The following is a 25398-nucleotide window of genomic DNA, read 5'->3' on the forward strand; positions in this document are numbered from 1 at the left end:
AAAAATAAAATTCAAAAAAATAAAGAGAGAGACAAAGAGACATAAGAAGAGTGGGACTAAAAGAGCATTGATCAGTGTAAGAAAAGGGCTTCCCAGATGGTGTTAGTGGTAATGAGTCTGCCTGCAATGCAGGAGACATGGATTTGATCACTAGGTCAGGAAGAGTCCCTGGAGTAGGAAATGGCAACCCACTCCAATATTTTTGCCTGGAAAATTCCATGGACAGAGGAGCCTGGCAGGAGTCAAAAAATGTCAGATGCAACTGAGCACACAATAGTAAGAAATAGGAGTCAGTAAGGGTTAAGCCTACAACCAGACATCTGAGACTTTGGCCTCAATTAACTGTTACATTTTTACTGCTGTCAGCAGTCTTTCTGGAGCTTCTCCTGATCCCTGATGTGGATCCCTCTGCAATTCAGCCTCATGCCTTTGTCTTATCAACTCTGTTCATCTATTGATACAGGGCTAGCCTGACTGCCCTCCACCCTGTCTCCCTGTTCTACCCCTCCTTAGCCTCCTAAAGAGAAGTTGCTCAGTTGTATCCGACTCTTTGCAACCCCATGGACTGTAGCCTACCAGGCTCCTCCGTCCATGGGATTTTCCAGGCAAGTATACTGGAATGGGTTGCCATTTCCTTCTCCAGGAGATCTTCCTGGCCCAGGGATTGAACCCAGGTCTCTGGCGTGTAGGCAGATGCTTTACCATCTGAGCCACCAGGGAAGTCTAAACTCCTAAAGCCAGGTCTAAATCTTATCCTTATACAGATTGGAGCAGCTACAGAAACTGCAGAGTCCTGTATAAAATGAAAATGTGGAATCCCTTTTCAGAAGTTAAGAACTTCAAGACAGTTCTTGGTGCAGAGCATTAAATGAAGGGCAGGGCGCTCCTGAGTGTGGGGCCTGGGAGACCACACAGGTTGCATGCCATCGAAGACCAAGCTGATTCACACCACACCCAGCTGTCCTTGCCCCAAAGAACCCACCCCAGACTCCATCAGTGTGGTCATATCAATAGTAACCTGGTTGAGAGGTAATATCAGAGGGAAAAGTCTCTGCACAGCAGAAGAAACAATCAACAAAATAAAAAGGCAACTTATAGAACGGGAGTTGCAAAAGCTATAGTTTTTCTAGTGGTGATGTATGGATGTGAGAGTTGGACCATAAAGAAGGCTGAGCACTGAAGAATTGATGCTTTCAAACTGTGGTGTTGGAGAAGACACTTGAGAGTCCCGTGAACAACAAGGAAATCAAACCAGTTAAGCCTAAAGGAAATCAACCCTGAATATTAATTCAATATTCAGGGGTGGGTTGCTCCTTCCTACGGCAGGGGATCTTCCTGACCCAGGGATGGAACCTGAGTCTCCTGCATTGCAGTGGAATTCTTTACCACCATGCCACCTGCCTTAGTAATCTGAACACAGGCTTATTAAAAGATTGATATGGGCTATTTCACCTGGTATTGGTATCAATATTTCCCAGACACTTTGGGTTAATCGAGGAATGCTCTAGTGTAGCTTTAAAAGGGATCTGTGTCTGTGGGGGAGTTATAGACCCAGACTACCAAGGAGAAATCCAAACAATTTTACAAAATGAGGGAAAGGAGAACTTGTTTATTAACAAACATGATCAAACTGCCCAACTGCTGATTCTTCCCTGTGTAACTGGCAAAGTACAAAAAGGAGAACTTTCCACCTTACTTACAACAGTTAGAGGTGATGGAGGGATTGGGTCCACAAATGAAATACATGCAATTGGAGGTAAATTCTGGGTGAAGCTGCCTGATGATCCTCCCATACCTGTACCTGCTGATGTCACTGCACAGGGGAGGGATAATACCGCATTGGTCATGATCCCTGGACAGGAAAATGGAAATATGTGCTGTTAACCTATTATTATTCTCATGAATAGATTATTTTTGGAAGCCTGACTGTAAGGTAGACTGTCACCCATGCCTCAACCTTCAAGGATATGCTACAATTAAAAGAAAAATATGAAGAAAACTATTGGGAGATCTTCAGCAGGAGAAATATGTTGTTCAGTTGCTCAGTCGTGTCCGACTCTTTGTGACCCCATGGACTGCAGCACTCCAGGCTTTCCGGTACTTCACCATCTCCTAGAGTTTGCTCAAACTCATGTCCATTGAGTCAGTGATGCTATCCAATCATCTCATCCTCTATCGCCTGCCAGGGTCCAGCCTTGGCAGGATCCAGGGGGTACCCTCAGGATGAACCGCGTCGGCCAGAGAGAGAGAGAAGACACGTGAGACTAGCCTTGATAGGGCCAAGTCTGCAAGGGAGAGAGAGAGAAAGAGAAAGAGAGAGTGTGCGTGTGTGAATGACCAGACGGGGGTGTTTGCAGGGTCTGGCAGAGTCTGGCAATGCTTTATTTTTTACCATAGCTTTTATACCCTAAGTTAGTACATTTCTAAGGGGAAGATAGTTTCACATTACATCAGCTTGTCCTTCACAAAACCCGGGTGTTTTCTGCATACTTCTTTGTTTATGAGGGTCTTGTACATTACCTTCTGGCCTTGGGGCCTATTAATATTTTATGCAGGTCAGGTGAATGTAAACCTATTTTCTGTTTCTATGGTGACCTTAACTGAAAGGTAGCAGTCTCATAGGGAAATAGTACAGAGTAGAATTATATCCTTGTTAATACAGAAATTAATCCTTCTGCAAAAGTTGTCAGTTGCATTTATCTAAGAAGTTTACCCCATACTGACCCTGCGACCCTGGCGAGGCAGCTTCTGCCTAGCACTCCTGGCTGACAATTAACAACCATCTCATTGTTACCACACTAGGGCTAAGTCCTTGTTTCTCTAGATCTTTAACTATACTAACAATGGTTTCTATAACACAACCTTACCACATTAAAAGCAAAAACACAGCAAGCAAAACACAGCAAGCAAATCTCAACCCAATAACCACCTATAGAATAATTTTTCCTATGTTTTCTAATAGGACTCCTTTACCCCTTAAAAAGGCTCTATGTCTATTAGGGCTTTTATATAACCAGGTTCTTTATGCTATTTTATGATTAGGATATTATAAGCAATCATGCATATTAGGACCAAGGGCATAAATGCATTTGGCTAACAAACTACCAGCAAAGGAGTTTAAATTAAAACACTCCTTTCACCCTGGATAATCTCATAAAATACCACCACCAGGGAAACTTATTGATTAAAGTTCTAAATTGATTCTTATTTGGGAAGAGATCAGGGAAGGCCTTCTGCCTGTGTCAAAAAATCAGAGAGTAGTCCATTGAGGCAGGCATCAGAAAGACAGATATCATCTTTAAGGTGAGCGCCAGGGGCAGCTTTTCGAAATCCCTGAAAACCTGATCCGCCTTGCCCGCCAGGTTTTCTCCCTCATGGCCTTGTCATGGGTGGGGTCTCGTGTGTTGTCTCCCGGCATCTCTCCCTTTTTCTATTTTGTAAGACAGCCAGATGGATCTCAGTCGCAAGCTTCTGAGTGCTCTGCCGGAGAGTTCTGACAAGACCATAAAGCAAGCATGGCAATAAAAACCCTTTCGGGAGAGGCTGAAGATCCCTGCAGGGAAGCTGTTCCCTGTGCTTGATGGCAGAGTGACTTAATTTGTCCCCATGTGGGTATGGAGGCTTGTTGAGTTGCCTGCGCAGGATGTCCTGGTGGTTTCCATTTGTTCTTCTGGGATCTCCATTGCCAGTTGTTTCAGAGTCTGCTGGACCTTCTAGGCTGAGGTAAGGGCAGAGGAGTGCTCTTCCTCCTTTATGGTTGAGGCTGCAAGGGAACCGGAGGTCTGGGGACTGCGACATGGCGAGTCAGTCTGTCTGGGATCTAAAGTGGCTAGTCAGCACCCTGTGGGAAAATATAAGCATACCCTCGCCCACTGGTTAGCAAGGGATCAGGTCCCTTCCATAGTCTGGAAAGGAGGTCTTTCCACTTTACTAAAGGTTTCATAGCTTTTTGTTCTGGGTTCCAGGGACGGAACATAGCTGTTAAACCGGCTTGATCAGCATTAAGGTTATTGAGCACAAAGAGGGCATGCTGCAAAATGTGGAGTGGAGAACTATTTGAACTGCCCTTCCTGTAATTTAGAGATTTGTGTTTTGAGTGTCTGATGTGCCCTTTCTACAATTGCTTGTCCCTGGGGATTGTAAGGAATTCCTGTAGAGTGGGATATACCGAATTGGGCACAGAAATTTTTAAAGGACTTAGATGTATAAGCTGGAGCATTGTCTGTCTTAATTGATTTTGGCATTTCTAAGTAGGAAAAACAGGCAAAAAGATGTTGAACTACATCTTTATAGGCTTTTCCCGTTCTGGCAGTAGCCACAATGACATGGCAGAAGGTATCTACAGTAACATGCACAAAGGATAGTTTTCCAAAAGAAGGAACATGTGTTACATCCATCTGCCGAAGCACATTAGGTAGTAAGCCATGGGGATTTACCCCAAAAGGCAAAGTGGGAACTGAAGTAGGGCAAAGTTGACATGTCCTAATGATCTCACGTGCAGATTCCCTAGGAATATGGAATTGATATCGAAGGGCAGTTGCATTTTGGTGATGCATAGCATGTGAGGCTTTAGCATGCTCAAAAGCACTGGCCACTATGGTTCGGGTTAGCAAATCTGCCTCTTGGTTAAACGTATGGACGGGTCCAGGTAAATTAGAATGAGCTCTTATATGTCCAACATAGAATTGCTTTGACCTTTTCCAAATTTGTTGTTGAAGGGTAGATAACAATATAAAAATTGTGGTTTTATTTTCTGGTAAAAACAGCCGTTTCAATTTGAGGAAACAACCTAACTACATACTGCGAGTCAGAAAATAAATTAAAAGCCTGGTCTGAAAACTCTCTGAACGTCTCTATCACAGCTGTTAATTCTGCTTTCTGGGCTGATGTTTCCCCAGTATTTAAGCTTGAAAAGATTTAGAAGTGTAAGCAGGGGCGTTGTCAGTTTTAAGACATTCAGATGCACAAGTCTAACAGTGAGGGGTTATTTTTGGTAGAAGCAGAATGAGATTTTATATGTACCATAATCTTAAATAACATTTACTTTACTAAAGTTTCAAAAGACTTTAAAAACAAATATAAATCACTTAAAGGCAAAGAAATTCATAATTTGTTATTGAAAGATTCATTCTAAGAAAACTTTTTTCTCTTAACATAGAGAGTAGACTAAATTCCAGTCTGTTACCAATTTACCGGATAGCAAACAAACAAAATTTTTCAGTTAATCTTAGAAAAGTCTTTTATATAAATCTTGAAGAACTAGCAGTATTTTTTTTTAAAGGCATGGGAGTGAAACCACACAAGGCATGTTTAAAATCTAATTAAATTGTAATTGACAAAGTAGCCTGATCATTGCTGTGACTTGTAACACTTTAACATGATAACTAAAATTATAACTGACAACATTTTACCAGGACATATCAGATTTTTATGAATTTCTCATAATTTTTAGGATATCTATGTAAGCAACATCAACCATACAATATAACCTGAGAAGATTTAGCACTCCTCCAACGATAATCCCCATGCAATTTAACATGTCAAATGAACTCAGCTCTTGGGGATGTCTCAGGGGCCCTCTGAAGCATCCCAAAATCAGCCAGAAGTCAAGCTATTTAGGCAGTTTTGTCAATAAATATCAAAAGGGTTTATAGTACTCTGTCAGGTAGAATCATATAGATCACTGTGAAATGATATATTTACTTAGCCAAGGTAAAAAAGATTTTAAAGATAAACATAGAACAGATCACTTCAGAGGTAAAGAAACTTAAAATCCATTATCAAAGGCAATTCAACGTCTCAAGAAAACTTGTATTTATGCACAAAACTCTTCCCTTGGAGTGCACTTTCCATCAAACCTTCTTAGCATTTTCTGTACCCATTATGTTGTTCTCCCATTCTGAAACAGCCACCTGTAAGTCAGACCTACTTCCTTTTCCCTTCATAAAATGTAACTTCATTCTTCATACCTTCTTTACTGAACACACACATCCTATTTTCCTTAAGCAACCAAGAATTGACTTTTATATTAGCATTCTATAGATTGGTGAGCATAAATGTCAGTGCTAATTTTTAAAACCCTTGTTTTCCTAAAACATTTTAGGATGGCATCAAACATTATTCATTTATAGTCCAAAATCTCTAGTTTCTCTGTAAGAGGAAATTAGTATTCAGTAATGCATGTTTTAGAGTCTTATTATTATTATTATTTTTAAATGATCTAGCTATTCAATAAATCAGTCACTTAATTTAGCACAACCCTCGAAATTCAGGTTACCAAAATCTAAAGGGACTGTTTTAGAGAGACATTTCTAAGGTATGATGATTTTTAATAGCTTATCTAAAAACTCCTATCTCATTTACATTGTTTTTTGAAGTTTCTTACTTGAGGTACTTTCCTTGTTGACAAACTTGTAACAGATATTACAATATAACAATATTTAACTTATAATAAACCTAGGCATAATGAAAACATTTTACTTGATGTTAATTACTCTAAGACATGTTTATATTAGATAGGTCAACAAACAAACATTAATATCAGGTCTTTAGTACTGAATATTTTCCAGTTTACCTGAACCTGGAATTTATTGTTTAATTTAGAATTATTTGATTTCTAAGCACTTACCTTTTTTTTTTAGCCAATTAAATAGAGCTCATTTACCAATTAACCTAAAAAATATTACCCAGAGACAAAGACATACCAAGACATATTTAGACAGACACAATGCGAGATCTAGCTTCATATTCTACGTTTGGTGATGAATTAGATATTACAATATAAAATTTACTAGTTTATAAAAAAGTTGAAATAAATAAAAATTTTTAAAGGCTTTTCCCCTTTTTCCCTCAGTCTCAGGAGTTACAGATGGTCTAGATAAGTGTTCCTGAGAGCCCTGGTCTCAAGGCACAGGGAAAGAAAATCAAGTTCAAACAAAAAGCAAAATGACCATCAAAAATCACAACACAGAACACAGAGTTGAAACACACACATATAAACCTGGCAGTCCTCATCAGACACTCCCTTAAATACAAGAATACAGTCTCTCAGAAAACCTTCTTGAGAGACACAGAACTTCAGATGTCTTCAAAGATTTTAAGAGGAGGAAAAGGAGGAGGAGGCGGGAAAGGGGGACAAAAGGGGTGGCCTTACAGACGTCTCCTGCCACCTGCAGACACCCAGGCATTAAGGGACTTTTCCCTGGGCTTCCAGAGAAGGGAGGACTGGATCTCAGCCATACCAGAATTCGAGTTCTCTGCCAAGAGGAGGTGATCAGTCTCCAATCCTCAGCTCAAGCTGAGGCCCTTCGGCCAAATTCCTGTGTTCAGGACCGGGGGATTAGAAAAATGGGAAGGATAGGAAGGGCTAAGGAGAGGACAGAGAGAGGGAAGGGGAGAGAGGTCAATAAAGTTTCTTGTTCCTTACTGGTCGGGGCACTCTGGCCAGTGGTCTGCGTCAGGAGGAGACCAGGGACAAAAGGGTCCCAGTTGCGGCCGCTAGGTCTGGTCCATTGGCAGGCAAGCTGGCCTCGGAGTACCCTGAGTGGTCAGGATGTCAGTCTCAGCGAAGAAGACTTTCCACCAGTTGCAGGAAGGGGGACCCCTTCTAGGGCACATAACTGAGCTCTTATAAATGAATTGTCGGAGGAGACACATGTGCTGACAAAGCAAGAGATCTCATTGGAAAGAGCACTGGGGTGGAGGGCAGGAGGGTAAGGGAACCCAGGAGAACTGCTCTCTTCTGGAAAACAAGGACATTGCTCTTCGACAAATGTAGAAAAGGACTGAACACTGGTCTTTTTCAATTTAATTCCTCTGCGGTTAAGGAGTTGCATTATGATTCCAATAAAAAGCTGTATTTCCTTTGACTCACTGTTACCCATTTTTGTTACTAATTAGAAGAAGAAAAAAAGAGAAAAAAGGAAGAGGCTTAATTTAGAGAAGAAGGAAACTGAAATGTACCCACTTTTCTTCCCTACCTTTCTTATGCAGGGGGGCCTGTAGCGCCCTAGTGGGGTTTTAAAGAAGAAACCTAAAGCCTACCCGCTTTCCTCACCCTACCTATCTTATGCAGGGGGGCCTGCAGCGCCCTAGTGGGGTCCTAGCCATCCCGAAGACTGAACAATGGGGGGATTACCTTCGGGTCCCGGTTCGGGCGCCACTTGACGGGGTCCAGCTTCGGCAGGATCCAGAGGGTACCCTCAGATGAACGGCGTTGGCGAGAGAGAGAGAGAGAAGACACGTGAGACTAGCCTTGATAGGGCCAAGTCTACTAGGGAGAGAGAGAGAGAGAGAGCGAGAGAGAGAGAGTGAATGACCGGACAGGGGTGTTTGCAGGGTCTGGCTGAGTCTGGCAATGCTTATTTTTTACCATAGCTTTTATACCCTAAGTTAGTACATGTCTAAGGGGAAGATAGTTTCACATTACATCAGCTTGTCCTTCACAAAACCCGGGTGTTTTCTGCATACTTCTTTGTTTATGAGGGTCTTGTACATTATCTTCTGGCCTTGGGGCCTATTAACATTTTATGCAGGTCAGGTGAATGTAAACCTATTTTCTGTTTCTATGGTGACCTTAACTGAAAGGTAGCAGTCTCATAGGGAAATAGTACAGAGTAGAATTATATCCTTGTTAATACAAAAATTAATCCTTCTGCAAAAGTTGTCAGTTGCATTTATCTAAGAAGTTTACCCCATACTGACCCTGCGACTTTGGCGAGGCAGCTTCTGCCTAGCACTCCTGGCTGACAATTAACAACCATCTCATTGTTACCACACTAGGGCTAAGTCCTTGTTTCTCTAGATCTTTAACTATACTAACAATGGTTTCTATAACACAACCTTACCACATTAAAAGCAAAAAAACACAGCAAGCAAAACACAGCAAGCAAATCTCAACCCAATAACCTCCTATAGAATAATTTCTCTTAAGTTTTCTAATAGGACTCCTTTACCCCTTAAAAAGGCTCTATGTCTATTAGGGCTTTTATATAACCAGGTTCTTTATGCTATTTTATGATTAGGATATTATAAGCAATCATGCATATTAGGACCAAGGGCATAAATGCATTTGGCTAACAAACTACCAGCAAAGGAGTTTAAATTAAAACACTCCTTTCACCCTGGATAATCTCATAAAATACCACCACCAGGGAAACTTATTGATTAAAGTTCTAAATTGATTCTTATTTGGGAAGAGATCGGGGAAGGCCTTCTGCCTGTGTCAAAAAATCAGAGAGTAGTCCATTGAGGCAGGCATCAGAAAGACAGATATCATCTTTAAGGTGGGTGCCAGGGGCAGCTTTTCGAAATCCCTGAAAACCTGATCCGCCTTGCCCGCCAGGTTTTCTCCCTCATGGCCTTGTCATGGGTGGGGTCTCGTGTGTTGTCTCCCGGCATCTCTCCCTTTTCCTATTTTGTAAGACAGCCAGATGGATCTCAGTCGCAAGCTTCTGAGTGCTCTGCCGGAGAGTTCTGACAAGACCGTAAAGCAAGCATAGCAATAAAAACCCTTTCGGGAGAGGCTGAAGATCCCTGCAGGGAAGCTGTTCCCTGTGCTTGATGGCAGAGTGACTTAATTTGTCCCCATGTGGGTATGGAGGCTTGTTGAGTTGCCTGCGCAGGACATCCTGGTGGTTTCCATTTGTTCTTCTGGGATCTCCATTGCCAGTTGTTTCAGAGTCTGCTGGACCTTCTAGGCTGAGGTAAGGGCAGAGGAGTGCTCTTCCTCCTTTATGGTTGAGGCTGCAAGGGAACCGGAGGTCTGGGGACTGTGACATGGCGAGTCAGTCTGTCTGGGATCTAAAGTGGCTAGTCAGCACCCTGTGGGAAAATATAAGCATACCCTCGCCCACTGGTTAGCAAGGGATCAGGTCCCTTCCATAGTCTGGAAAGGAGGTCTTTCCACTTTACTAAAGGTTTCATAGCTTTTTGTTCTGGGTTCCAGGGACGGAACATAGCTGTTAAACCGGCTTGATCAGCATTAAGGTTATTGAGCACAAAGAGGGCATGCTGCAAAATGTGGAGTGGAGAACTATTTGAACTGCCCTTCCTGTAATTTAGAGATTTGTGTTTTGAGTGTCTGATGTGCCCTTTCTACAATTGCTTGTCCCTGGGGATTGTAAGGAATTCCTGTAGAGTGGGATATACCGAATTGGGCACAGAAATTTTTAAAGGACTTAGATGTATAAGCTGGAGCATTGTCTGTCTTAATTGATTTTGGCATTTCTAAGTAGGAAAAACAGGCAAAAAGATGTTGAACTACATCTTTATAGGCTTTTCCCGTTCTGGCAGTAGCCACAATGACATGGCAGAAGGTATCTACAGTAACATGCACAAAGGATAGTTTTCCAAAAGAAGGAACATGTGTTACATCCATCTGCCGAAGCACATTAGGTAGTAAGCCATGGGGATTTACCCCAAAAGGCAAAGTGGGAACTGAAGTAGGGCAAAGTTGACATGTCCTAATGATCTCACGTGCAGATTCCCTAGGAATATGGAATTGATATCGAAGGGCAGTTGCATTTTGGTGATGCATAGCATGTGAGGCTTTAGCATGCTCAAAAGCACTGGCCACGATGATTCGGGTTAGCAAATCTGCCTCTTGGTTAAACGTATGGACGGGTCCAGGTAAATTAGAATGAGCTCTTATATGTCCAACATAGAATTGCTTTGACCTTTTCCAAATTTGTTGTTGAAGGGTAGATAACAATATAAAAATTGTGGTTTTATTTTCTGGTAAAAACAGCCGTTTCAGTTTGAGGAAACAACCTAACTACATACTGCGAGTCAGAAAATAAATTAAAAGCCTGGTCTGAAAACTCTTTGAACACCTCTATCACGGCTGTTAATTCTGCTTTCTGGGCTGACGATTCCCCAGTATTTAAGCTTGAAAAGATTAAGCAGTGTAAGCAGGGGCATTGTCAATTTTAAGACATTCAGATGCACAAGTCTAACAGTGAGGGGTTATTTTTGGTAGAAGCAGAATGAGATTTTATATGTACCATAATCTTAAATAATACTTATTTACTTTACTAAAGTTTCAAAAGACTTTAAAAACAAATATAAATCACTTAAAGGCAAAGAAATTCATAATTTGTTATTGAAAGATTCATTCTAAGAAAACTTTTTTCTCTTAACATAGAGAGTAGACTAAATTCCAGTCTGTTACCAATTTACCGGATAGCAAGCAAACAAAAATTTTCAGTTAATCTTAGAAAAGTCTTTTATATAAATCTTGAAGAACTAGCAGTATTTTTTTTTAAAGGCATGAGAGTGAAACCATACAAGGCATGTTTAAAATCTAATTAAATTGTAATTGACAAAGTAGCCTGATCATTGCTGTGACTTGTAACACTTTAACCTGATAACTAAAATTATAACTGACAACATTTTACCAGGACATATCAGATTTTTATGAATTTCTCATAATTTTTAGGATATCTATGTAAGCAACATCAACCATACAATATAACCTGAGAAGATTTAGCACTCCTCCAACAATAATCCCCATGCAATTTAACATGTCAAATGAACTCAGGTAGTTTAATAGCTCTTGGGGATGTCTCAGGCGCCCTCTGAAGCATCCCAAAATCAGCCAGAAGTCAAGCTATTTAGGCAGTTTTGTCAATAAATATCAAAAGGGTTTATAGTACTCTGTCAGGTAGAATCATATAGATCACTGTGAAATAATATATTTACTTAGCCAAAGTAAAAAAGATTTTAAAGATAAACATAGAACAGATCACTTCAGAGGTAAAGAAACTTAAAATCCATTATCAAAGGCAATTCAACGTCTCAAGAAAACTTGTATTTATGCACAAAACTCTTCCCTTGGAGTGCACTTTCCATCAAACCTTCTTAGCATTTTCTGTACCCATTATGTTGTTCTCCCATTCTGAAACAGCCACCTGTAAGTCAGACCTACTTCCTTTTCCCTTCATAAAATGTAACTTCTTTCTTCATACCTTCTTTACTGAACACACACATCCTATTTTCCTTAAGCAACCAAGAATTGACTTTAATTGGCATTGTATAGATTGGTGAGCATAAATGTCAGTGCTAATTTTTAAAACCCTTGTTTTCTTAAAACATTTTAGGATGGCATCAAACACTATTCATTTATAGTCCAAAATCTCTAGTTTCTCTGTAAGAGGAAATTAGTATTCAGTAATGCATGTTTTAGAGTCTTATTATTATTATTATTTTTAAATGATCTAGCTATTCAATAAATCAGTCACTTAATTTAGCACAACCCTCGAAATTCAGGTTACCAAAATCTAAAGGGACTGTTTTAGAGAGACATTTCTAAGGTATGATGATTTTTAATAGCTTATCTAAAAACTCCTATCTCATTTACATTGTTTTTTGAAGTTTCTTACTTGAGGTACTTTCCTTGTTGACAAACTTGTAACAGATATTACAATATAACAATATTTAACTTATAATAAACCTAGGCATAATGAAAACATTTTACTTGATGTTAATTACTCTAAGACATGTTTATATTAGTTGGGTCAACAAACAAACATTAATATCAGGTCTTTAGTACTGAATATTTTCCAGTTTACCTGAACCTGGAATTTATTGTTTAATTTAGAATTATTTGATTTGTAAGCGCTTACCGTTGTTTTTTTTTAGCCAATTAAATAGAGCTCATTTACCAATTAACCTAAAAAATATAACCCAGAGACAAAGACATACCAAGACATATTTAGACAGGCACAGTGTGAGATCTAGCTTCATATTCTAAGTTTGGGGATGAATTAGATATTACAATATAAAATTTACTAGTTTATAAAAAAGTTGAAATAAATAAAAATTTTTAAAGGCTTTTTCCCTTTTCCCTCAGTCTCAGGAGTTACAGATGGTCTAGATAAGTGTTCCTGAGAGCCCTGGCTGGTCTTAAAGGCAGAGGGAAAGAAAATCAAGTTCAAACAAAAAGCAAAATGACCATCAAAAATCACAACACAGAACACAGAGTTGAAACACACACATATAAACCTGGCAGTCCTCATCAGACACTCCCTTAAATACAAGAATACAGTCTCTCAGAAAACCTTCTTGAGAGACACAGAACTTCAGATGTCTTCAAAGATTTTAAGAGGAGGAAAAGGAGGAGGAGGCGGGAAAGGGGGACAAAAGGGGTGGCCTTACAGACGTCTCCTGCCACCTGCAGACACCCAGGCATTAAGGGACTTTTCCCTGGGCTTCCAGAGAAGGGAGGACTGGAACTCGGCTATACCAGAATTCGAGTTCTCTGCCAAGAGGAGGTGATCAGTCTCCAATCCTCAGCTCAAGCTGAGGCCCTTCGGCCAAATTCCTGTGTTCAGGACCAGGGGATTAGAAAAATGGGAAGGATAGGAAGGGCTAAGGAGAGGACAGAGAGAGGGAAGGGGAGAGAGGTCAATAAAGTTTCTTGTTCCTTACTGGTCGGGGCACTCTGGCCAGTTGTCTGCGTCAGGAGGAGACCAGGGACAAAAGGGTCCCAGTTGCGACCGCTGGGTCTGGTCCATTGGCAGGCAAGCTGGTACTCAGAGGAGTACCACGAGCGGTCAGGATGTCAGTCTCAGCGAAGAAGACTTTCCACCAGTTGCAGGAAGGGGGACCCCTTCTAGGGCACATAACTGAGCTCTTATAAATGAATTGTCGGAGGAGATACATGTGCTGACAAAGCAAGAGATCTCATTGGAAAGAGCACCGGGGTGGAGGGCAGGAGGGTAAGGGAACCCAGGAGAACTGCTCTCTTCTGGAAAACAAGGACATTGCTCTTGGACTTCAGAAAAGGACTGAACACTGGTCTTTTTAACTTTAATTCCTCTGCGGTTAAGGAGTTGCATTATGATTCCAATAAAAAGCTGTCTTTCTTTTGACTCGCTGTTACCCATTTTTGTTACTAATTAGAAGAAGAAAAAAAGAGAAAAAAGGAAGAGGCTTAATTTAAAGAAGAAGGAAACTGAAACGTACCCAATTTCTTACCCTACCTTTCTTATGCAGGGGGGCCTGTAGCGCCCTAGTGGGGTTTTAAAGAAGAAACCTAAAGCCTACCTGCTTTCCTCACCCTACCTATCTTATGCAGGGGGGCCTGCAGCACCCTAGTGGGGTCTTAGCCGTCCCGAAGATTGAACAATGGGGTGATTACCTTTGGGTCCCTGTTCGGGCGCCACTTGCCAGAGTCCAGCCTCGGCAGGATCCAGGGGGTACCCTCAGGATGAACAGCATCGGCGAGATAGAGAAGACACATGAGACTAGCCTTGATAGGGCCAAGTCTGCGAGGGAGAGAGAGAGAAAGAGAGAGCGAGAGAGAGTGAGAGAGTGAATGACCAGACAGGGGTGTTTGCAGGGCCTGGCAGAGTCTGGCAATGCTTTATTTTTTACCATAGCTTTTATACCCTAAGTTAGTACATTTCTTTCTTTTTTTTTTTAGTTTATTATTTTTTTCATTTATTTTTATTAGTTTGAGGCTCTTTACTTCACAACATTGCAGTGGGTTTTGTCATACATTGACATGAATCAGCCATGGAGTTACATGTGTTCCCCATCCCGATCCCCCCTCCCACCTCGCCCTCCACCCAATTCCCCTGGGTCTTCCCAGTGCACCAGGCCTGAGCACTTGTCTCATGCATCCCACCTGGGCCAGTGATCTGTTTCACTATAGATAATATACATGCTGTTCTCTCTAAACATCCCACCCTCGCCTTCTCCCACAGAGTCCAAAAGTCTGTTCTGTACATCTGTGTCTCTTTTTCTGCTTTGCATATAGGGTTATCATTACCATCTTTCTAAATTCCATATATATGTGTTAGTATCCTGTAATGTTCTTTATCTTTCTGGCTTACTTCACTCTGTATAATGGGCTCCAGTTTCATCCATCTCATTAGAACTGATTCAAATGAATTCTTTTTAATGGCTGAGTAATATTCCATGGTGTATATGTACCACAGCTTCCTTATCCATTCATCTTCTGGTGGGCATCTAGGTTGCTTCCATGTCTTGGCTATTATAAACAGTGCTGCGATGAACATTGGGGTGCACGTGTGTCTTTCAGATCTGGTTTCTTCAGTGTGTATGCCCAGAAGTGGGATTGCTGGGTCATATGGCAGTTCTATTTCCAGGTTTTTAAGAAATCTCCACACTGTTCTCCATAGTCGCTGTACTAGTTTGCATTCCCACCAACAGTGTAAGAGGGTTCCCTTTTCTCCACACCCTCTCCAGCATTTATTGCTTGTAGACTTTTGGATAGCAGCCATCCTGACTGGCGTGTAATGGTACCTCATTGTGGTTTTGATTTGCATTTCTCTGATAATGAGTGATGTTGAGCATCTTTTCATGTGTTTGTTAGCCATCTGTATGTCTTCTTTGGAGAAACGTCTGTTTAGTTCTTTGGCCCATTTTTTGATTGGGTCATTTATTTTTCTGGAATTGAGTTGCTTGTATATTTCTGAGATTAATCCTTTGTCTGTTGCTTCACTTGCTGTTATTTTCTTCCATTCTGAAAGCTGTCTTTTCACCTTGCTTATAGTTTCCTTTGTTGTGCAAAAGCTTTTAAGTTTCATTAGGTCCCATTTGTTTATTTTTGCTTTTATTTCCAATATTCTGGGAGGTGGGTCATAGAGGATCCTGCTGTGATTTATGTCGGAGAGTGTTTTGCCTATGTTCTCCTCTAGGAGTTTTATAGTTTCTGGTCTTACATTTAGATCTTTAATCCATTTTGAGTTTATTTTTGTGTATGGTGTTAGAAAGTGTTCTAGTTTCATTCTTTTACAAGTGGTTGACCAGTTTTCCCAGCACCACTTGTTAAAGAGGTTGTCTTTTTTCCATTGTATATCCTTGCCTCCTTTGTCAAAGATAAGGTGTCCATAGGTTCGTGGATTTATCTCTGGGCTTTCTATTCTGTTCCATTGATCTATATTTCTGTCTTTGTGCCAGTACCATACTGTCTTGATGACTGTGGCTTTGTAGTAGAGTCTGAAGTCAGGCAGGTTGATTCCTCCAGTTCCATTCTTCTTTCTCAAGATTACTTTGGCTATTCGAGGTTTTTTGTATTTCCATACAAATTGTGAAATTATTTGTTCTAGTTCTGTGAAAAATACCATTGGTAGCTTGATAGGGATTGCACTGAGCCTATAGATTGCTTTGGGTAGTATAGCCACTTTGACAAAATTGATTCTTCCAATCCATGAACACGGTATGTTTCTCCATCTGTTTGTGTCCTCTTTGATTTCTTTCATCAGTGTTTTATAGTTTTCTATGTATAGGTCTTTTGTTTCTTTAGGTAGATATACTCCTAAGTATTTTATTCTTTTTGTTGCAATGGTGAAGGGTATTGTTTCCTTAATTTCTCTTTCTGTTTTCTCATTGTTAGTGTATAGGAATGCAAGGGATTTCTGTGTGTTAATTTTATATCCTGCAACTTTACTCTATTCATTGATTAGCTCTAGTAATTTTCTGGTAGAGTCTTTATATACCCTAAGTTAGTACATTTCTAAGGGGAAGATAGTTTCACGTTACGTCACCTTGTCCTTCACAAAACCAGGGTGTTTTCTGCATACTTCTTGTTTATGAGGGCCTTGTACATTTTCTTCTGCCCTTGGGGCCTATTAACATTTTATGCAGGTCAGGTGAATGTAAACCTATTTTCTGTTTCTATGGTGACTTTAACTGAAAGGTAACAGTCTCATAGGGAAATAGTACAGAGTAGAATTATATCCTTGTTAATACAAAAATTAATCCTTCTGCAAAAGTTGTCAGTTGCATTTATCTAAGAAGTTTACCCCATACTGACTCTGCGACTTTGGCGAGGCAGCTTCTGCCTAGCACTCCTGGCTGACAATTAACAACCATCTCATTGTTACCACACTAGGGCTAAGTCCTTGTTTCTCTAGATCTTTAACTATACTAACAATGGTTTCTATAACACAACCTTACCACATTAAAAGCAAAAACACAGCAAGCAAAACACAGCAAGCAAATCTCAACCCAATAACCTCCTATAGAATAATTTTTCCTATGTTTTCTAATAGGACTCCTTTACCCCTTAAAAAGGCTCTATGTCTATTAGGGCTTTTATATAACCAGGTTCTTTATGCTATTTTATGATTAGGATATTATAAGCAATCATGCATATTAGGACCAAGGGTATAAATGCATTTGGCTAACAAACTACCAGCAAAGGAGTTTAAATTAAAACACTCCTTTCACCCTAGATAATCTCATAAAATACCACCACCAGGGAAACTTATTGATTAAAGTTCTAAATTGATTCTTATCTGGGAAGAGATCGGGGAAGGCCTTCTGCCTGTGTCAAAAAATCAGAGAGTAGTCCATTGAGGCAGGCATCAGAAAGACAGATATCATCTTTAAGGTGGGTGCCAGGGGCAGCTTTTCAAAATCCCTGAAAACCTGATCTGCCTTGTCTGTCAGGCTTTCTCCCTGTGACCTTGTCATGGGTGGGATCTTGTGAGCTGGCCTTTTCAAAACCCCTGAAAACCTGATCCACCTTGCCCATCAGGTTTTCTCCCTCATAGCCTTGTTAGGGGTAGGGTCTCATGAGCTGACCTTTTCAAAACCCCTGAAAACCTGATCTGCCTTGCCCGTCAGGTTTTCTCCCTCATGGCCTTGTCATGGGTAGGGTCTTGTGTGTTGGCTCCCAGCAATCGCCCTCTTCTCTTTTTGCCCTCAATCTTTCCCAGCATCAGGGTCTTTCCTAATGAATCAGCCCTTCGCATCAGGTGGCCAAAGTATTGGAATAATGTGTATATATGACATTCAGTTAAACTCTCTTGTTTTAGAGCCTGATATACTACATATGACTCAGCAAATTGACTACTTTTACCTTCCCTAGTAATTGTCAGCAGTTTAGCAGTGACAAGATTATATGCCACCACTTTCCAATAGCAAGCGGATTCTATTTCCAACAGTTGACCCACCAGTGAACCAACCATGCTGTTTCCCTTGTGCAGTTAAAGAGTCAAAGGGATTTCCCCATTTTACAGGCAACTCAGATATCTCATTTTAGTTCCCTGACTCCTAAGATGTCAATGTTCACTCTTGCCATCTCCTGCTTGCCTGCATGCAATTCACCTTGATTCATGGACCTAACATTCCAGGTACCTATGCAATATTGTTCTTTACAGCATGAGACTTTGCCTTCACCACCAGACACATCCACATCTGAGTGCTGTTTTTGCTTGGGCCAAGCCTCTTCATTTATTCAACAACTATTCCTCTGCTCTCCCCCAGTAGCATCTTGAACACATTCCAGCCTGGCAACTCATCTCCTGGTGTCATATGTTTTTACCTTTTCATACCCTTCATGGGGCTCTCAAGGCAAGAATACTGGGGTGGTTTACCATTCCCTTCTCAGTGGGTGATGTTTTGTCAGAACTGTCCACTATGACCTGTCCACCTTGGGTGGCTCTGCATGGTGTGGCTCATAGCTCCACTGAAACCTATGATTAGAGAAAGACTAGATATCTCTTCAAGAAAGTTGGAGATATCAAGGGAACATTTCATGCACAGATGGATATGATAAAGGACAGAAATAGTAAGGACCAAACAGAAGCAGAAGAGATTAAGAAGAGGTGGCAAGAATACACAGAACTATACAAAAAAGGTCTTAATGACCCAGATAACCACAATGGTATGGTCACTTACCTAGAGCCAGACATCTTGAAGTGTGAAGTCAAGTAAGCTTTAAGAAGCATTATGAGGAACAGAGTTAGTGGAGGTGATGGAATTCCAGCTGAACTATTTCAAATCCTAAAAGATGATACTGTTAAAGTGTTGCACTCAATATGTCAGCAAATTTGGACAAATCAGCAATGGCCACAGGACTGGAAAAGTTTAGTTTTCATTTCAATCCCAAAGAAAGGCAATGCGAAAGAATGCTCAAACCACTGTGTAATTGTGCTCATTTCACATGCTAGCAAGGTAATGCTCAAAATCTTTCAAGCTGGGCTTCAACAGTACTGGAACTGAGAACTTCCAGATGTACAAGCTGGATATAGAAAAGACAGAGGAACCAGAGATCAAATTGCCAACACCCATTGGATCATAGAAACAGCAAGGGAATTTCAGAAAAACATCTACTTCTGCTTCATCGACTATGCTAAAGCCTTTGACTGTGTAGATCTCAACAAGCTGTAGAAAACTCTTTAAGAGATGGAAATTCCAGATCACCTTGCCTGCCTCCTGAGAAACCTGTATGCAGGTCAAGAAGCAACAGTTAGAACTGAACACGGAATAATCGACTGGTTAAAACTGGGATAGAAGTATGTCAAGGCTGTATATTGTCACTCTGCCTATTTAACTTACATGAAGAGTACATCATGTGAAATCCCAGGCTGAATGAAGCACAAGCTGGAACCAAGATTGCCAGGAGAAATATCAACAACCTCAGATATGCCGATGATACCACTCTAATGGCAAAAAGAAAAGAGGAACTAAAGACCCTCTTGATGAGGGTGAAAGAGGAGAGTGAAAAAGCTGGCTTAAAAACTCAACATTCAAAAATGAGGATCATGGCATCCAATCCCATCACTTCATGGCAAAAAGAAGGGGTAAAGTGGAACTGGTGACAGATTTTATTTTCTTGGACTCCAAAGTCACTTCGAATGGTGACAGCAGCCATGAAATTAAAAGACAATTGCTTCCTAGAAGAAAAGCTATGAGTAAACTAGACAGCATATTAAAAAGCAAAGACATCAGTCTGCTGACAAAGGCCTGCATAGTCAAAGCTATGGTTTTTTCAATAGTTATGTATGGATGTGAGAATTGAACCATGAAGAAGGCTGAGGGCCAAAGAATTGATGCTTCCAAATTGTGGTGCTGGAGAACACTCTTGAGAGTCCCTTGGACTGCAAGGAGATCAAACCAGTCAATCCTCCCCCTGGTGGCTCAATCGGTAAAGAGTCTGCCTGCAATGCAGGAGACCCAGTTTCAGTCCCTGGGTTGGGAAGATCCCCTGGAGAAGGAAATGGCAACCCACTCCAGTATTCTTGCCTGGAGAATTCCATGGACAGAGGAGACTGATGGGCTACAGTCCCTGGGGTCACAAAGAGTCAGACACAACTGTGTGATTAACACTGGATAGCAAGGAGATCAAACCAGTCAGTCTTACAGGAAATCAATCTTGAATATTCATTAGAAAGACTGATGCTGAAGTTGAAGCTCCAATACATTGGCCACCTGATGCAAAGAGCCAACTCATTAGAAAAGACCCTGATGCTGGGAGAGATAGGGGGCAAGAGAAGGGAACAACAGAGGATAAGATGGTAGAATAGCATCACTGACTCAACGGACATGAGTTTGAGCAAATTCTGGGAGATAGTGAAGGACAGGGAAGCATGGTGTCCATGGGGTCGCAAAGAGTCAGAGATGACTTAGCTGAACAACAGCAACAACAAAAATACTTGTCACAACTTTCCTTCCAAGGAGCAAGTGTCTTTTAATTTCATGGTTACAGTCACCGTCCACAGTGATTTTGGAGACCAAGTAGTGCCAGGACTCCCAATGAAAACAGTAGACTTTTCAATTTGTGAACCAGTCTTCCCTAACCAGGGATGAAACCTGTGACGGTGGCTTCATTTGCCTGGAGAGCTAACCTGGTGACTTAGCTGGGGCAGCACCTGCCAAACAATTTCTTTCTGCTGGTTCTATGGAAACACCCCGGGTTTTCTCACATGATGTCTGATGTGTTGACTCCTCTGAAAATAAACTATCAAGAGTGAGCAAGGGGAAGACTGTGAGCTGTGAACTCTGACCCACTAACCACAAACACCGAATCCATCCTCACCTGTCACGCTGCCCCTCCCCAAGACCAGACATCCTGTTCCTACAACATCATCATCCCCAAAGCCATTGCTTCTGCCCCTTTAAGGGGGAGGGCAGCCCAGAACTGAGAGGACAGGATCTTTGCTCAAGTGTTATCTGTAGCTGTCACCAATCATTAACACCAAGAGGGGAGGAACTGCACCTCAGAAGTCAAGGTCACGTGCAGGAAGGACCAGTAGGCAGAGACTGCGGTGAACTGGGGAAAAGTGGTGCAAAGGGAAAGTGTTAGTCTCTCAGCCATGTCCGACTCCTTGCGGCCCCATGGACTGTGGCTCATCAGAATGCTCTGTCCATGGAATTCTCCAGGCAAAGGTATGGAGTGTGTTGCCATTCCCTTCTCCAGGGGATCTTCCTGACCCAGGGATTGAACCTGTATCTCCTGCATTGACAGCAGGTTCTTTACTGTTGATCCACCAGGGAAGTCCCTGTTCTGTGCTACTCTGTAAGATTATTATCTTTCTATGGACATTTTGTGTACTCCTTCAAATAAAAATGTGACATGCACGCTCATTCACCCTCCCTCCTTGCCCACACAAAAGTAAGTGGTAGCCTCACCATTCTTCATCCTCCAGGAGTGAGCCCTGCAGTGGTACTTGCTCCCGAGGCTGTTTCTACTCTGTGATGTGCCCATGTAGTGGGGTCGGCACTCCAGAAGGCCTGTATGATGAGCATGCCCTCCCACCAGCCTATTTCCCTACATCTGCCAGCATGTGGCATCCTCCATGCCATGTGGCTTTCTCATTCCCGCCAGCAGTGGGTATAAAACTACATCTTGTTGTTGAATAATCTGCACTGCTCTAATAATTATTACTACTGGAGAAGGAAATGGCGACCCACTCCAGTAGTCTCGCCTGGAGAATCCCATAGACAGAGGAACCTGGCAGGCTACAGTCCATGCAGTCGCAAGAGTCAGACACGACTTAGCAACTAAACCACCAATAACTACTACATATGGGAATCTGATCACGTGCCCTTGCGATTCTTCACTCATGTTCCCTTTGGAATGATTTCCTATTTCTGGCTGGTTTTTAGGAGTTTTGTGTGTGTTTCTAGATAGTAGTCCCTCTCACTATTTTTAAAAACAGCTTTTTGAGATAGCATTCACATACTATACAATTCACCCACAAAGTGAATAATCCAATGGGTTTTAGTATATTCACAAATATGTGCAGCCCTCACCAGAGTCAATTTTGGAACATTTTCATCACTTCTAAAAGAAAACCCATACCCATTAGGTAGCACCACTTACACAACCTCTGCTCCCCAGCCTGAAGCAACTACTAATTTACTTTTGTCTCTATAGATATCCCTATTCTGAATACTTAATTTCATTGTTGTTCAGTCGCCCAGTCATATCCAACTCTTTGCAACCCCATGGACTGTAGCACGCAAGGCCTCTCTGTCCCTCACTATCTCCTGAAGTTTGCCCAAGTTCATGTCCATTGCATCAGTGATGCCATCCAGCCATCTCATCTCTAACACCCTCTTTTCCTTCTGCTCCCAATCATTCCCAACATCGGGGAATTTTCCAATGAGTCAGCTGTTCACATCAGATGACCAAAATTCTGGAGTTTCAACTTCAGCATCAGTCCTTCCAATGAGCATTCAGGGCTGATTTCCCTTAAGATTGACTGGTTTGGAAAAAAAAAAAAAAAAAGATTGACTGGTTTGATCTCCTTGCAGTCCAAGGGACTCTCAGGAGTCTTCTCCAGCACCACAGTTCGAAGGCATCAATTCTTTGGCACTCTGCCTTCTTTATGGTCCAATTCACCGGGAAGAGCATAGCCTTGACATTACCTTTGTCGGCAGAGTGATGTATCTGCTTTTCAACACACTGTCTAGGTTTGTCTTCTGATTTCATGGCTGCAGTCACCATCCACAGTGATCTTAGAGCCCAAGAAGAGGAAATCGGACACTACTTCCACCTTGTCCCCCTCTATTTGTCATGAAGTAATGGGGCCGGATGCCATGATCTTACTTTTTTTAATATTTAGCTTTAAGCCAGCTTTTTCACTCTCCTCCTTCACCCTCATCAAGAAGCTCCTTAGTTCCTCTTTGCTTTCTGCCATTAGAATGGTATCATCCACATATCTGAGGTTGTTGATGTTTTTCCCACCTATCTTGATTCCCGCTTGTAACTCATCCAGCCTGGCATTTCTCATGATGTGCTCAGTATATATGTTAAAAAAGACATGGTGACAACAGACAGCCCTGTCATACTCCTTTGTCAATCTTGAACCAATCAGTTGTTCCATGCAGGGTTCTAACTGTTGGTTCTTGACCCCATTCAAGGATCGCGACCTTGAGCCATGCCATGTAGGGCCACTGAATATGGATGGATCATAGCAAAGAGTTCTGAGAAAACATGATGCACTGGAGGAGGGAATGGCAAACCACCCCAGTATACTTGCCGCGAGAACCTCATGAACTGTATGAAAGTGAAAATTAGTCACTCAGTCATGTCCGACTCTTTGCAACCCCTTAGACAGTAGCCCGCCAGTCTCTTCTGTCCATGGGATTCTCCAGGCAAGAATCCTGGAGTGGGTTGCCATTTCCTTCTCCAGGGAATCTTCCCGACCCAGGGATCAAACCCAAGTCTCCTGCATTGTGGGATTCTTTACTGAATCCCTGGGATTCAGCTGAACCACCTGGGAAGCCCCCTTTGGCAAGTACTTGCTAGTAAATTTCTCCTTGTCTTTATCTCTGACCTCTGGCACTCACCACCTACTCTAACAGACTATGACCCAATGCAGATCATAGCAGAGAATACACAGGCAACTCTAGTGAAAAGTGCCACTTCAGCAGGGGGAATGACAGGGAAGCATCGACGGCATGGGTGTTTGGGGGAAAACAGAAGTGGGCGCAGCTGCTGAAGTGGTGAAAGACTGGGGAGTTTCCATCCTCGGAACTTGGGGTAACAGGAGCTGCTGGGCCACTGCCACCAGAGACCCACACACTTCCTCGTACACTGCCCCTGCCCACTGTGGGGCTTCCTGAGACATAGGTCACCACCTTGGTCAGCACAAGCCTCACCCCAGCCCTCCCCCCGGGGCAAGGTCCAGCCATAAAGTTCAAGGAGTCAGAGACAAAGGCTGCAGCAGACGTGAGCCCAGGGCCAAGCACACAGGTATGATCTGGGCGGGGAGGGTATTCCGGCAGAGTCAAGCAGGGGCAAACAGGAGCGGAGGGGGGCAGTGAGGGAAGGCGGACACGGAGTGGGGGGTCAGAAGGAACAAAGACACAAGAGGTGAGGGGCCAAAGGGACGGGTGAGAGCCCAGTAGGATCACTCCAAGGCACACACCACCCAGGGCTGAAATGGGACAGGTGCAGCCAGGAGGTGGCCGCTGTTCTCCAGGTGCTGGAGATGAGCCATGGGCAGGAGAAGGTATGTTTTGTATCTTCCGGCGTGGAGGTCTCACTGGCCACTGAGTTCTCCCTTCTGCCATGGCTTCATTGCCATCATCCACCTCACCTGCCACCCATCTGGACACTGCAACCGAGGATTGTACTGGGAAAGGGTAAATGAATAGCCAAGCTCAGTTTACAGGACCGCAGGTCTTTTCCACATCTCCCTCCTTAGCAGAGCAGAAGGCAATTTGGGGAAAAGACCTGTGGATGAAAATTCAGTTAACTATCAAGTTAAGAAAAAGAGGAAGAGTTTATCTGAGCTAAACCGAGGATTATAACCCAGGAAGCAGATTCTCAGAAAGCTCTGAGAACTCTTTTCCTTGTTAGAAGTCGAGCGCCCAGCCATATACATCCTCAAGACAAAGGGATCATCCATCAAAATAATATATTTTACAAAAAGTTCACCAAAGATACATAGTCCAGGTAAGCACATATAAAGCAAGCTGCAAGTCACCATGACCCCTAAAGAGCTAGGAAAGATCAATGATCTTTTAAGAGGTTACATTGCTAGCATCAGAAAAGGGGAAAAAGTGGATCTTTATGATCCAGCGGGCACTCCCATCTTTGAGGAGCTCTGGTTAATGAGTAATGCAGACGCACCCGGCACATTAGCAAGTGGGAGAGACAGGGAAGAGGCCAAAAAAAAACCACAGCAACTTCTATGTTTAACTTTTTCTTGTCCTGGCTTGAAATGTAAATTTTATTTCATCATCCCCACCCTTGCTTTCATCAGTAATCTTTTGATAGAAAGCATTAGGCGAGCCAGTATTTGGTCCCCCAGTACCATGGTAGTTGCTTACCTGCCCTGTATCTATCATGTCCCCCAAGGCCCCATCTTAATATCCCAGTTCTTTCTTACCTTTAAGGGGGTTAGGCTAGTAGAATGCTTGCCACAGACTGACAGTCAATTCTAAGTTGTACAATGGGACTTATGCCAATTTTACTCTGTATGTGCACTGTGCCTGGTCACTATTTTATACAGAATAATAGATACGATCAATAGTCATTCAGGCATCATTACTTTAGGTGGAGTTTTGAACACACACAGAGAGGCACAAGGCTTCCCTGATGGCTCAGCAGGTAAAGAATCCGCCTGAAATGCAGGGGCCGCAGGAGACACAGGCTCGATTCCTGGGTCAGAAAGACCCCCTGGAGAA

At 42.2% G+C, this 25398-nt stretch overlaps 1 protein-coding gene across 2 annotated transcripts in view; it reads left to right on the forward strand.

Moving 5' to 3' along the window:
* Window positions 1-9313: 9313 nt before the first annotated feature.
* Window positions 9314-25398, forward strand: part of AOC1 (amine oxidase copper containing 1) — a 29782-nt gene continuing 13697 nt past the window's right edge. Inside the window, exon 1 of one of the 2 annotated variants that reach the window (XM_043873233.1) lies at window positions 9314-9704. The gene's annotated coding sequence lies outside the window, so the exon portion shown is untranslated. Of the gene's footprint in view, window positions 9705-23659; window positions 23960-25398 lie in introns of those variants that run through there. The other variant, XM_043873232.1, reaches the window with a different exon arrangement.

Source organism: Cervus elaphus, chromosome 18 (genome assembly GCF_910594005.1).
Source record: "Cervus elaphus chromosome 18, mCerEla1.1, whole genome shotgun sequence".
NCBI lineage: Eukaryota > Metazoa > Chordata > Mammalia > Artiodactyla > Cervidae > Cervus > Cervus elaphus.